Source organism: Aegilops tauschii, chromosome 3 (genome assembly GCF_002575655.3).
Source record: "Aegilops tauschii subsp. strangulata cultivar AL8/78 chromosome 3, Aet v6.0, whole genome shotgun sequence".
In the NCBI taxonomy this organism is placed as follows: Eukaryota; Viridiplantae; Streptophyta; class Magnoliopsida; order Poales; family Poaceae; genus Aegilops; species Aegilops tauschii.
In genome coordinates this window covers 56,902,164-56,913,660 of record NC_053037.3, presented here as the reverse complement: position 1 = coordinate 56,913,660, position 11,497 = coordinate 56,902,164, and positions in this window count along the sequence as shown.

Genomic DNA, 11,497 nt, shown 5'->3' with positions numbered 1-11,497 from the left:
AGAGGCGCGCACGTGTCGTAGTTGAGGCGCGCATGTGTCGTAGTAGAGGCGCGCACGCAGCATGTACACGTACGTACAGCTGCCAGTGTGCAAGAAAGAAAATACGGCCACGTATGTGTACATACGGGCGGGGTCTCGAACGCCTACTCACGCATACGTACGGCCAGGGCTCGTGTACATGGCTGGGTCGGAACGGAGAAACAGCGTCGCCGTCGTGTTCATGGGGAGCCAACCGGCTGGGTCGGATGGAATGCGTCGTCGTGTTCATCGGGAGGGCTTGGACGGAACAGGCGGTGGAAACGAGGCCTGGCGTATTGCAGAACGGAGGAAACGGCCTTGTGTTTGACCGGCCACGTTCGAAACGGGATCCTGTTCATCGGGAGGGGTCTGGCGTACCGCAAAACGGAGGAAACGGACCTCCTACGGTCGAAACAGGGGTCCTGTTGATCATGAGGGGTGTGGCGTACCGCAAAACGGACGAAACGGACTTGTGTTGGAGCGTTATGGTCGAAACGGGGGTCCTGTTCATCGGGAGGGGTGTGGCATACCGCAAAACAGGACTCCACGGGATACTGTTCATCTCCATCGTCGACCTCCTCCAGCCTCCACGGGCTACTGTTCATCCACCGTCGACCTCCTCCAGCCTCCACCTGCGACTATTCATCCACGGGCTCCTGTTCATCCAGCCTCCACCACGCGCTACTCCACCAGCTCCTGTTCAACCACCCCTCTCCACGGGCTCCTATTCAACCACCCCTCCACGGGATACTGTTCATCCACCCCTCCATCGTCTACTGTTCATCCAGCCCTCCACGGGGTCGTCCTGTTCATCCAGCCCTCCACAGGGTCCTGTTCATCCAGCCCCAACTGGCTCGATCGATCGGGGTCCTGTTCATCCAGAGGCAACGCCACGGGGTCCTATTCATCCACCCCCACCACTCACTATTCATCCAAACCCACAGAAACGCTCATTGTTCATCCAGAGGCAGCATCGATCGGCTTCAGTTAGCAGCAGTAGCGAAGGAATCGCTCGATCGGGTTCTGTCGTGGATTTGTCATGGCAGATGTCCTAGCGAAAGGACTTAGTCGTGGAGCCATCGCAACGAGATTAGCTTAAAGGGGTTAAACTGGACAAAGGACACGGGGAGTTTATACTGGTTCGGCCCCTTGTAGTGAAGGTAAAAGCCTACGATCCAGTTGTGGTTGAATTGATGTGGTCTAGATGATCAGGGAGCGGAATCGCTTTACCTGGCTCTCGAGCTGTTGTTTCTTGTCTTGAACCGCCGCCGGGTCGTCCCTTTATATACACAGGGACGCACGGCGATCTACAGAATCCCGAGGCCGGCTCATACATGTGTCCTCCTCGGTCTCTACCTTCTACCTTACAACACAAGTTACACATTTACATGGTGGTTTATATACACAGGCCCTAATCCGCCTTTGGGCCTTGGGCCTTTAAGTCTCTACAGTAAAACGCCATAATCCTTAGCTTCATGGGCTTCAACGCGGATGATTCTTTATGAGTATAACCCGGCCCCTCCTGGGTGGTTTATGCTCAACATTTATATCCCCAACATTAGGCCCCAGATTGATTTGAACCTGTTCATGTCAATCTTCAACACTTACGAAAATTTCTTTTTTGAACATCTTCATGTAAACCGCCATGCCGCCATCTTCTGTGAATCTGGTAAACCACCGTGACGTCATCCTTTAGGATTGTAATAAACTGCCATGACGTCACCTGCTTATTAAAATCATATATACCTCCCTTTTATTAATGAACCTCCAAAAATCGAGGCGACAGTTCCATTTTTGGGGCTCCTCGATTCCCGCGCCAGTCGCTTATCCCTTCGCCTTATAAATAGGGCCAAGGGTTCCTTTCCTTTTTCCCCTTGCCTTTTCATCTCTTATTCCACCTCGCGTCGCCTCAGAGCCCGAGCATCGCCGCCGCCGTCGACCTTCGCCTCTCGACCAACCAAGGCCGCTGCATCAACCTGTCTTGACCAGAGAACTGCGACGCATCTCTGCTGTTCAGCAGCGTCAGTAAGTACCCCTCTTCGCGAATACCTGATCTGCATTAGGGTTCCTGCTGTTCATCGGTGTTCTTCACCGTTCCCCCTTTTTATGTCCTGGATCGTGTAGTTTGATCTGAATCTGATAGTAAAGGCGAGCGACAGTAGTTTAGCATCCCTTTCCAACCACAGAAGATACCTTTTTCTGCATAAGATCCCATCCGAGCATATGTGTTTTCTGCTGTCACAACTTTAGGTTTAAAATTTTTCTCCCTTTTAGAACTACGGTAGATCCTAAATTATAACACCAATCTGTGAAATCTGTTTGTGCAACACTTAGGAATTTTTCAGATCTGTAGCTTCCATACCATTGTAGGCGGTTTAACCTTTAAAAAATAATAACTCGCCAGGTACCATTAGCCCTCTTTTAAACCGCCAATCTGCTTTAAATATCAAAATCCGGTTTAATATATACAGACGTTTCAATGTCATCTTCTTCCATCGTTGCACCGGTTTATAAGTGCAGCCATGAATTTTAAACCGGCCATTGATTCTATTCCAGCTTTTTACCGAAATGGCCAAACAGATCTATGCTTGCAATTGGGTCCCTTCCCGGGTTACGGAAGCACAACTGACTGGGTGTGTTGCAACTGGCGCTTTAGCAAGCAAAGATACCATTCATTGGCGAGTCCCCGGTCCAGAAAATCCTCCTGAGCCCAAAGACGGAGAAGTTATTGTGTTTGTTGACCATCTGAGTCGAGGGTTTACGCCTCCCGGATCAAAATTCTTTCGTGACGTGCTTGCTAGTTTTCAGATCCGCCCTCAAGATATTGGGCCAAACTCCGTGTCCAATATTTGCAACTGGCAAGAGTTTTGTGAAGTATATTTGCAAGAGGAACCTACTGTCGAACTGTTCCGGGACTTCTTTTACTTAAACCGCCGTACTGAATTTACGGACGGACCCAACACTGAACTTGGCGGCGTTTCAATTCAGAGGAGGAAAGATGTTGATTTCCCTCATGCCAAGCATCACAGTCATCCCAAGGACTGGAATCAGACTTGGTTTTATTGACGAAACACTTGATGAAAATCCTCTGCCGGGTTATCGCCCACACCGGCTTACAAAAACTCATCCAGTTCCTCAACGACTAACTACCAAGGAACGAGCCAAATATGCCCCTCAGCTATCATAACTCAGAGCTTTTGTTGCAAATGGACTTACAGGCATTGATTTTGTTTGATGCTGGTTTTCTTAGAGCGTTCTTCCTTTAAGCCGGCGCCCCGGTTTAATGTGTGAATACACTGGGGATTTTAAAGACCATCAGCGTCATATTGACATCCAGCTTACTGACGATGGAGTCACCGAGGCCGTCAAGAAGATGCTTAATGAACCGGTGGCTGAATGCAGCAAAACAAGGCTCAGTCCTTCCTATGCTTCCAACAAACCGTGAAAGGTAATAATTACAGCATTTTTGTCTTTAATACATCCCTTGTTAAATGCTCTTTCATAATTTACTATCTGTCTGTGCACGCCGACAATCCGTTCAAGAAAAGGAAATCACAAGATAAACCGGCGAGAGCTCCTCGGCTCAAGACCAAAGCTACAAAGAAGCCTGCGAAAAGGAGAAACGCTGAACCGTCTGAGCCAAACATTGATGATGATCTGGATAATCCGGATTCAGAGGTAGAACTTGACTCTCTTAGTTCATTTTTCATACACCTTATTGACAATGATCATTATCAGGATGATGCGGAAGCTAGCCATGCTGACGAGGTAACCATTCTTTCTTCTGATTCAAATCCTATGCCAATACCAAAAATCCGTCGAGCAGTTCGAAAAGTAAAATTTGCATGCCCTCTTTCTTATTTGGATCCGCACTTTCTTTTGAAGACACAGCAGCATGAAACTCGCCGCACAACTCGGCATAGCGGGCAAGTGGTGACCTCCTCCGGTTTACCGAACTCTCCGGTTCGCAAACGCCGCCAAGAGGTTTCTTACACTCCTGACACACTTTATCCTAAGGCGGGTTACTTCCGATATCCTCTTAATCCGTCTGACTCAAATTGTCAGGGAACTTCCCATTCATCATCCGGTGAGTCATCGGCCACACAACTTCCTCCCCTTAAAACTGTCCCTGGGTAAGCATATTATACTTAACCTTTTCGGCCTTGTATTACTTTACCATACTGATTTTTGTGCCTGTTCTTTCCAGTGCCAAAGCCAGACCTAGCAAGAAGGCTAGGTTAAACAAACTGACCGATGATGAACCGGCCATTGAACCGGAGAAGATCCCAGAGGCTGTTGATCCGGTTGCTAACACTGTCCTTGATGATCCGGTACCTCAGGCTCCGGACACTTTTGTTGAACCGGTGGAGACAAACCCGACAGGCCAGCCTGCTGATCCACCAAGTCCATCTGCTAATCCGCCAAGCCCAGTAAGAACATCTGATAAACCGCCAAGCCCAGCCAAGACTACGGATGACGATGTTGTTGTAACTGGTACCGGTTTCACCTCCCCTGGCCATCCTGTCGCTTTATCGAAGCATAGTGCCAAAGAAGAATTTGCTGCTATGGACAAGGGCAAATGGAAATCTGACTTATCCAGCTATGCCCATCTCAACACTCAAGACCTTCATTCTAGTTTTTTGAACCGCCTATACACAAGCCGTGACTATGAAGCCGGCTTAGTGGGCCTGATGAAGGATCGTTATGAGGTAACTATCACTTCCTTGTACATGCATATTTGTTCCTTATAACTGGCTTAGACTATTAACTCTAGTAGCCCCCAAGGGCCGGTTCATAAAAATGTTGTGAACCGGGTCTTGTAATAGAATAGATTGTATTAATTTTGCTGGTATAGCCCCCATGGACCGGCTTATACCTTTTAGAATGAACCAGTACATCTCTTGTCATACTGCTTCCACAACTTGTGATTATGGTAATCCATCTTAATATGAACAAATATGCATTAGCCCCCAAGTGTCAAGTAGATAACTTGTTATGTGCTTGGGACTTTAAATTGACAGCTGATAAAAAGCAATCCGCATTAGCCCCCAAGTGCCAAGTAGATAACTTGTTATGTGCTTGGGACTTTAAATTGACAGCTGATAAAAAGCAATCCACATTAGCCCCCAAGTGCCAAGTAGATAACTTGTTATGTGCTTGGGACTTTAAATTGACAGCTGATAAAAGCAATCCACATTAGCCCCCAAGTGCCATGTGTATAACTTGTTATGGGCTTGGGACTTCAAAGATGTACGGTCAACTCATTAACTATCTCTTTCAGGCTGAGCTGAGCAAAAAAGACTCTCAAATCGCCGATCTTCAGGAAAATATCAAGTCCCAGCAAGCAGAAACTTGCAAGGCTAAAGGCGAGCTGACCACCGCTTTAAAAACCATGGAACAACTGAAGGAGTACTTTAAGGGTGAACGGGAAGACTGGGAAGCTGAAAAATCAACTTTGCTAAAGCGGGCGGAAGATGCTGAAGCCGCCCTTAACCTGGTAACAGAAGAACTCAGCAGCTTGAAGTGGCAGATCAATGCCATGACCTCTGCCATCTTTGGTAAAAACCTCTTCATAAATTTTTTAACAAGTGCCAGTTATGAAACTTCCGGTTTAACAATAGTTTGATCCTTTTGCAGGTAGCCGTATTACTCATCTTGGCGCAGACATGCGCAAAAAGTTGAAGGCTGCCTATACATTGGTAGAGCAGTTATATACCGGCGCTCAACGAGCCATCTGCACAGCTTCAAATAATAAACCGCCCCCAACGTTAATCAAGGAAACACTAGAGAAGTTATCCATGATGCCTGCCCGGATTGAAGAATTGAAGAAATCAGCTGCTAGGGCCGGTGCTCTTACTGCATTGACTCGGGCCAAGGCCTGGATATCTGACCTCGATCCGGTCCAAGCCAGAAGGAGGACGGGTCAGAATTTGATAATGACGATCTCAGGGCTATCACAAGAGAAATGCGTCTACTGGCAAGCAAGTTGGCTGAAGATACTGACTTGTCGTTTTATTAGAACACTTATGATGCCAGCGGCAAGCGGATGAACGCACCAACTTATGATGTGGAAAATCTGATCCCGCCAAACCGTAAGCATACTTATGCTCCTGATGTTGAACCGTCCAACCTTATAAACGATGAAGCTGTCTTCCAAGCCTTAACCGGGATTGATTGGACAACTGTTGACTTCCAGCCCCTGGGTGGAGAGAGGGAGGCTGAACTGGCGCAAGATGATCCGCAACCTTCAGGTCAGCCCGAGGAAGAATCAGGATCCGGAGGCCGGTTTATCTTCAACACGCTGTCATCTGTGTGACAAAACAGTTATTCTTTTGGGCCGTCAAAGCACCTTGTAATAGGCTAGTTGAAACACTTAGTCTGCTATGCCATCGTGCATATTCACTTTGCCTGATACCGTTAATCTGTCATGATAAGGATGTTTATAACTCCTCATGATCCTTAAGAGATTTATACAATCCTGCTTCTGCATATAATAAACTAAAAATTGTCCTGGCGGTTCATCGCCGGACGGGTCATAACGCCCAATATAAAGCCAAGATTTATAACCTAGATTGTGATATTAAGAATAATTGAAATATGAAATACATCATACCTGTGATATTGAATCACTTTGTTGTTGTATCAACTTTATTTGAGGGTGATAACCCAAACCTTGAGTGTTTATAACTCTCACCATGCATTGCTGGTTTATAATAAAGCCATACCGGGTTATAATAAACACCGGACGATCATACAGGCGACCTATGGTCAGCACCAGACCGGGTTAATAAACACCGGTTTACGTTATACTGGCGACTTATAGTCAGGCCGGGTCAATAGACGCCGGTTTATCATAAAACCTTATCAAAGGAGGAAAAAACTTTGACAAATAAAAGCATATGAAAACTTGTAGTCGAGGCTTTTTATGGGCTGCCAAGCCTAAAATTGAGGCTTTTTATGGGCTGCCAGGCCACTGAGTTAAACTGCTTCACAAAGCCTTTTAAGATGGTCCTCACATTAACCAATTGCCGTTTTAACTTTGACAAGTTCAAGGTCTTTATAAGATTGACTGCCAAACGTTCGACGGGTTGTACTAGGATTACCTGGACGGAGTCACTTACTTGATGAAGGCAGGTTAACCCGGGGTTTTAGGTGAATACACCTGGCTTCCAAGCCGTGGCTTGATAGCCTATTGCAAGGTGTAGATTCTTTGTTCCTATGGAAGCAAAGATCCCCCAAGCAACATTTTGAGCTGTGCTCAGTGGATGCCTATGTTTGAGTTATGCTTTGCAATAAACCCTCTTTGGCTCCTTATGATATTAGGTATTAAGCCCCCAAGCTTATGTTTGAGCTATGCTCTTTCCTCCTCTTTTTGCAACTTTATAAGCTGGATTAAATAGAACTCCGCTTTATAAGCAGAAGCCCCCATGTAACCAAGAAGATATTTAAAGACGAACGGCAGAGGCCCCGCTTTAGCAAGGATGCCGTTTTATTATATTGATATATACATTGTCAAAAATATGTACATGATAGGAGCCTATGGCTCAGGTGTAGTAAGGTCGTAGATGAGCTATATTCCACGGCCGGATCGTCTCCTCCTCCGACTTGCGTGAGTCTTTGTGCTCTCGAACATCGATGAGGTAGTATGATCCGTTGTTCAGATTCTTGCTGACCACAAAGGGCCCTTCCCAAGGTGGGGATAACTTGTGCATATCGGTCTGATCTTGGATAAGCCGGAGCACTAAGTCGCCTTCTTGAAAAGTTCTGGTTTTAACCCGGCGGCTATGATAACGCCGCAGGTCTTGCTGATAAATCGCCGAGCGAGCCGCCGCTATGTCCCGTTTCTCATCTAACAGGTCCAATGCATCTTGGCGTGCTCTTTCGTTGTCCGCTTCAACATAAGCTGCCACCCGAGACGAGTCATGGCGAATATCACTTGGGAGAACTGCCTCTGCCCCATAAACCATGAAGAAAGGTGTATAACCCGTAGATCTATTGGGGTGGTATTAATGCTCCATAATACGGACAGCAATTCTTCCACCCAACAACCCGGCGTCCTCTGCAAAGGGACCATAAGCCGGGGCTTGATAACCTTCAGGATTTCTTGATTAGCCCTCTCAGCTTGACCATTAGACTGGAGGTGAGCCACTGATGACACATCAAGCCGGATGTGCTCACGTTGACAGAACTCTCCCATGGCACCTTTGGAGAGATTCGTGTCATTATCTGTGATGATGCTATGTGGAAAACCAAAGCGGAAAATCACCTTTTTCATGAATTGAACCGCCTGGCTGCGTCACACTTGCTGACTGGCTCTGCTTCCACCCACTTGGTAAACTTATCAACCGCCACCAAAAGGTGGGTCTTCTTGTCCTTGGACCTCTTAAAGGGCCCCACCATATCAAGCCCCCAAGTTGCAAACGGCCAGGTGATTGGAATCATCCTCAACTCCTGGGCCGAAACGTGGGCCCGGCATGAAAACTTCTAACAACCATCACACTTTTTGACCAAGTATTTAGCATCAGCATGAGCCGTCAACCAATAGAAACCGTGACGAAAAGCCTTGGCCACAAGGGATTTTGAACCAACATGATGACCACAATCCCCTTCATGGATTTCACGCAAAATCTTAGACCCTTCTTCAGGAGAGACGCAGCGCTGAAAAGTCCCCGAGACGCTGCAGTGATGTAACTCGCCATTGATAATAGTCATGGACTTGGACCGCCGGACTATCTGTCTAGCTAAAACTTCATCCTCTGGTAACTCACCCTGGCTCATATACACCAAATATGGGACCGTCGAATCCGGGATGACGTGAAGCGCCGCCACCAACTGAGCCTCCGGATCAGGAACAGCCAAATCTTCCTCCGTGGGGAGCTTGACCGACGGGTTATGCAAAACGTCCAGAAAAACATTGGGCGGCACCGGTTTACGCTGGGAGCCCAAACGGCTTAAAGCGTCCGCCGCTTCATTCTTGCGCCGGTCCACATGATCCACCTGATAACCTTTGAAGTGACCTGCAACAATATCCACCTCTCGACGATATGCTGCCATGAGCGGGTCCTTGGAATCCTAGGTACCAGACACTTGTTGAGCCACCATGTCCGAGTCACCGAAGCATTTAACCCAGCTCAAATTCATCTCTAGCCATCCGAAGACCATGGAGCAGGGCCTCGTACTCAGCTGAATTGTTAGTACAAGAAAACATCAAGCGGAGAACATAACAAAATTTGTCACCTCGAGGGGAAGTAAGAACCACTCCAGCCCCTGAGCCCTCCAATTGCCTGGACCCGTCGAAGTGAATAGTCCAGTATGTGTTATCCGGTTTATCCTCTGGCGCCTGCAACTCTGTCCAGTCGTTGATAAAATCCACGAGCGCTTGGGACTTGATGGCCGTACGAGGCATGTATTTTAATCCGTGAGGACCAAGCTCAATAGCCCACTTTGCAACCCGACCAGTCGCTTCCCTGTTCTGGATGATATCTCCCAAAGGAGCGGAACTGACCACAGTAATGGGATGGCCCTGAAAGTATTGCTTAAGCTTCCGGCTCGCCATGAAAACCCTATATACAAGCTTCTGCCAATGTGGGTATCTCTGCTTTGACTCAATAAGAACCTCACTGATGTAATAAACCGGCCGCTGAACCGAATATTCCATTCCTGCCTCCTTGCGCTCCACCACAATAGCCACGCTGACAGCCCGGGCGTTAGCAGCCACATACAACAGCAATGGTTCCTTATCAATGGGGGCAGCAAGAACAGGAGGTTCGGCGAGCTGCCGTTTTAGAGCATCAAACGCTTCATTAGCCACATCACTCCAGACGAAGTCATCTGTTTTCTTCAGCATTTGATACAAAGGGATGGCTTTCTCCCCAAGGTGACTGATAAACCGGCTTAAAGCTGCAATCCGGCCTGCCAACCGTTGAACATCATTGATACATTTCGGTTTAGCCAGTGAAGTAATAGCCTTGATCTTCTCCAGATTAGCTTCAATGCCCCTGTTAGACACTAGGAAACCCAAAAGCTTGCCTGCCGGTACACCAAAAACACATTTGGGCGGGTTAAGCATCATCTTATAAACCTGGAGGTTATCAAAGGTCTCCTTCAAGTCATCTATCAATGTCTACTCCTTCCTGGACTTCACCACAATATCATCCACATAAGCATGAACGTTGCGCCCGATCTGATTATGAAGACAATTCTGGACACAACGCTAATAAGTCGCCTGGGCACTCTTGAGCCCAAAAGGCATGGACACATAGCAGAAGGCTCCAAAGGGAGTTATGAACGTTGTCTTCTCCTGGTCCTTAACTGCCATCTTGATCTGATGATAACCCGAATAAGCATCCAGAAAACTCAAACGCTCACAACCCGCCGTAGCATCAATGATTTGATCAATACGAGGGAGAGCAAAAGGATCAGCTGGACACGCTTTGTTCAAATCTGTGTAGTCCACACACATACGCCAAGCGTCGTTCTTCTTAAGTACCAGCACCGGATTAGCCAACCACTCCGGATGAAAAACTTCAACAATGAACCCTGCCGCCAAGAGCCGGGCGACCTCCTCACCAATGGCCTTGCGCCTTTCTTCATTGAACCGGCGAAGAAACTGTCTGACCGGTTTAAACTTGGGATCAATATTAAGGGTGTGCTCAGCGAGTTCCCTCGGTACACCTGGCATGTCAGAAGGCTTCCATGCAAAGATATCCCGATTCTCACGGATGAACTCGATGAGCGCGCTTTCCTATTTCAGATCCAAATTAGCGCTGATGATGAACTGCTTGGATGAATCGCTGGGCACAAAATCAACCAGCTTGGTCTCATCAGCCAATTTAAACTTCAAGGCCGGATCATGCTCCGTAGTTGGTTTTTTCAGAGAAGTCATATCAGTCGGATCAACATTATCTTTATAGAATTTCAACTCCTCCGTTGCACAAACCGACTCAGCATAGGCCGCATCACCTTCCTCACATTCCAAAGCGATCTTACAGCTTCCATGCACTGTGATAGTCCCCTTATGACCCGGCATCTTGAGCTGTAGATAAACATAACAGGGCCGTGCCATAAACTTAGCATAAGCCGGCCGTCCAAACAGAAGCAACCTCCAGAGCTATCTTACCAACCGGATAAGCTGATTTGCCAGGCACCACACCATGGAAAATGGTGTTTGATGGTTTAAGATTCTTATCTGTCAACCCCATACAACGGAAGGTGTCATAATACAAGATGTTGATACTGCTCCCTCCATCCATGAGCACCTTAGTGAACTTATAACCCCCAACCTGATGTGCCACCACCAACGCCAGATGACCCGGATTGTCAACTCGGGGCGGGTGATCCTCCCGACTCCACACAATAGGCTGTTCAGACCAGCGCAAGTAACGGGGCACCGCCAGTTCAACGGAGTTCACCGCCCTCTTATGAAGCTTCTGATCGCGCTTGCACAGGCTAGTGGTGAAGACGTGATACTGTCCACTAC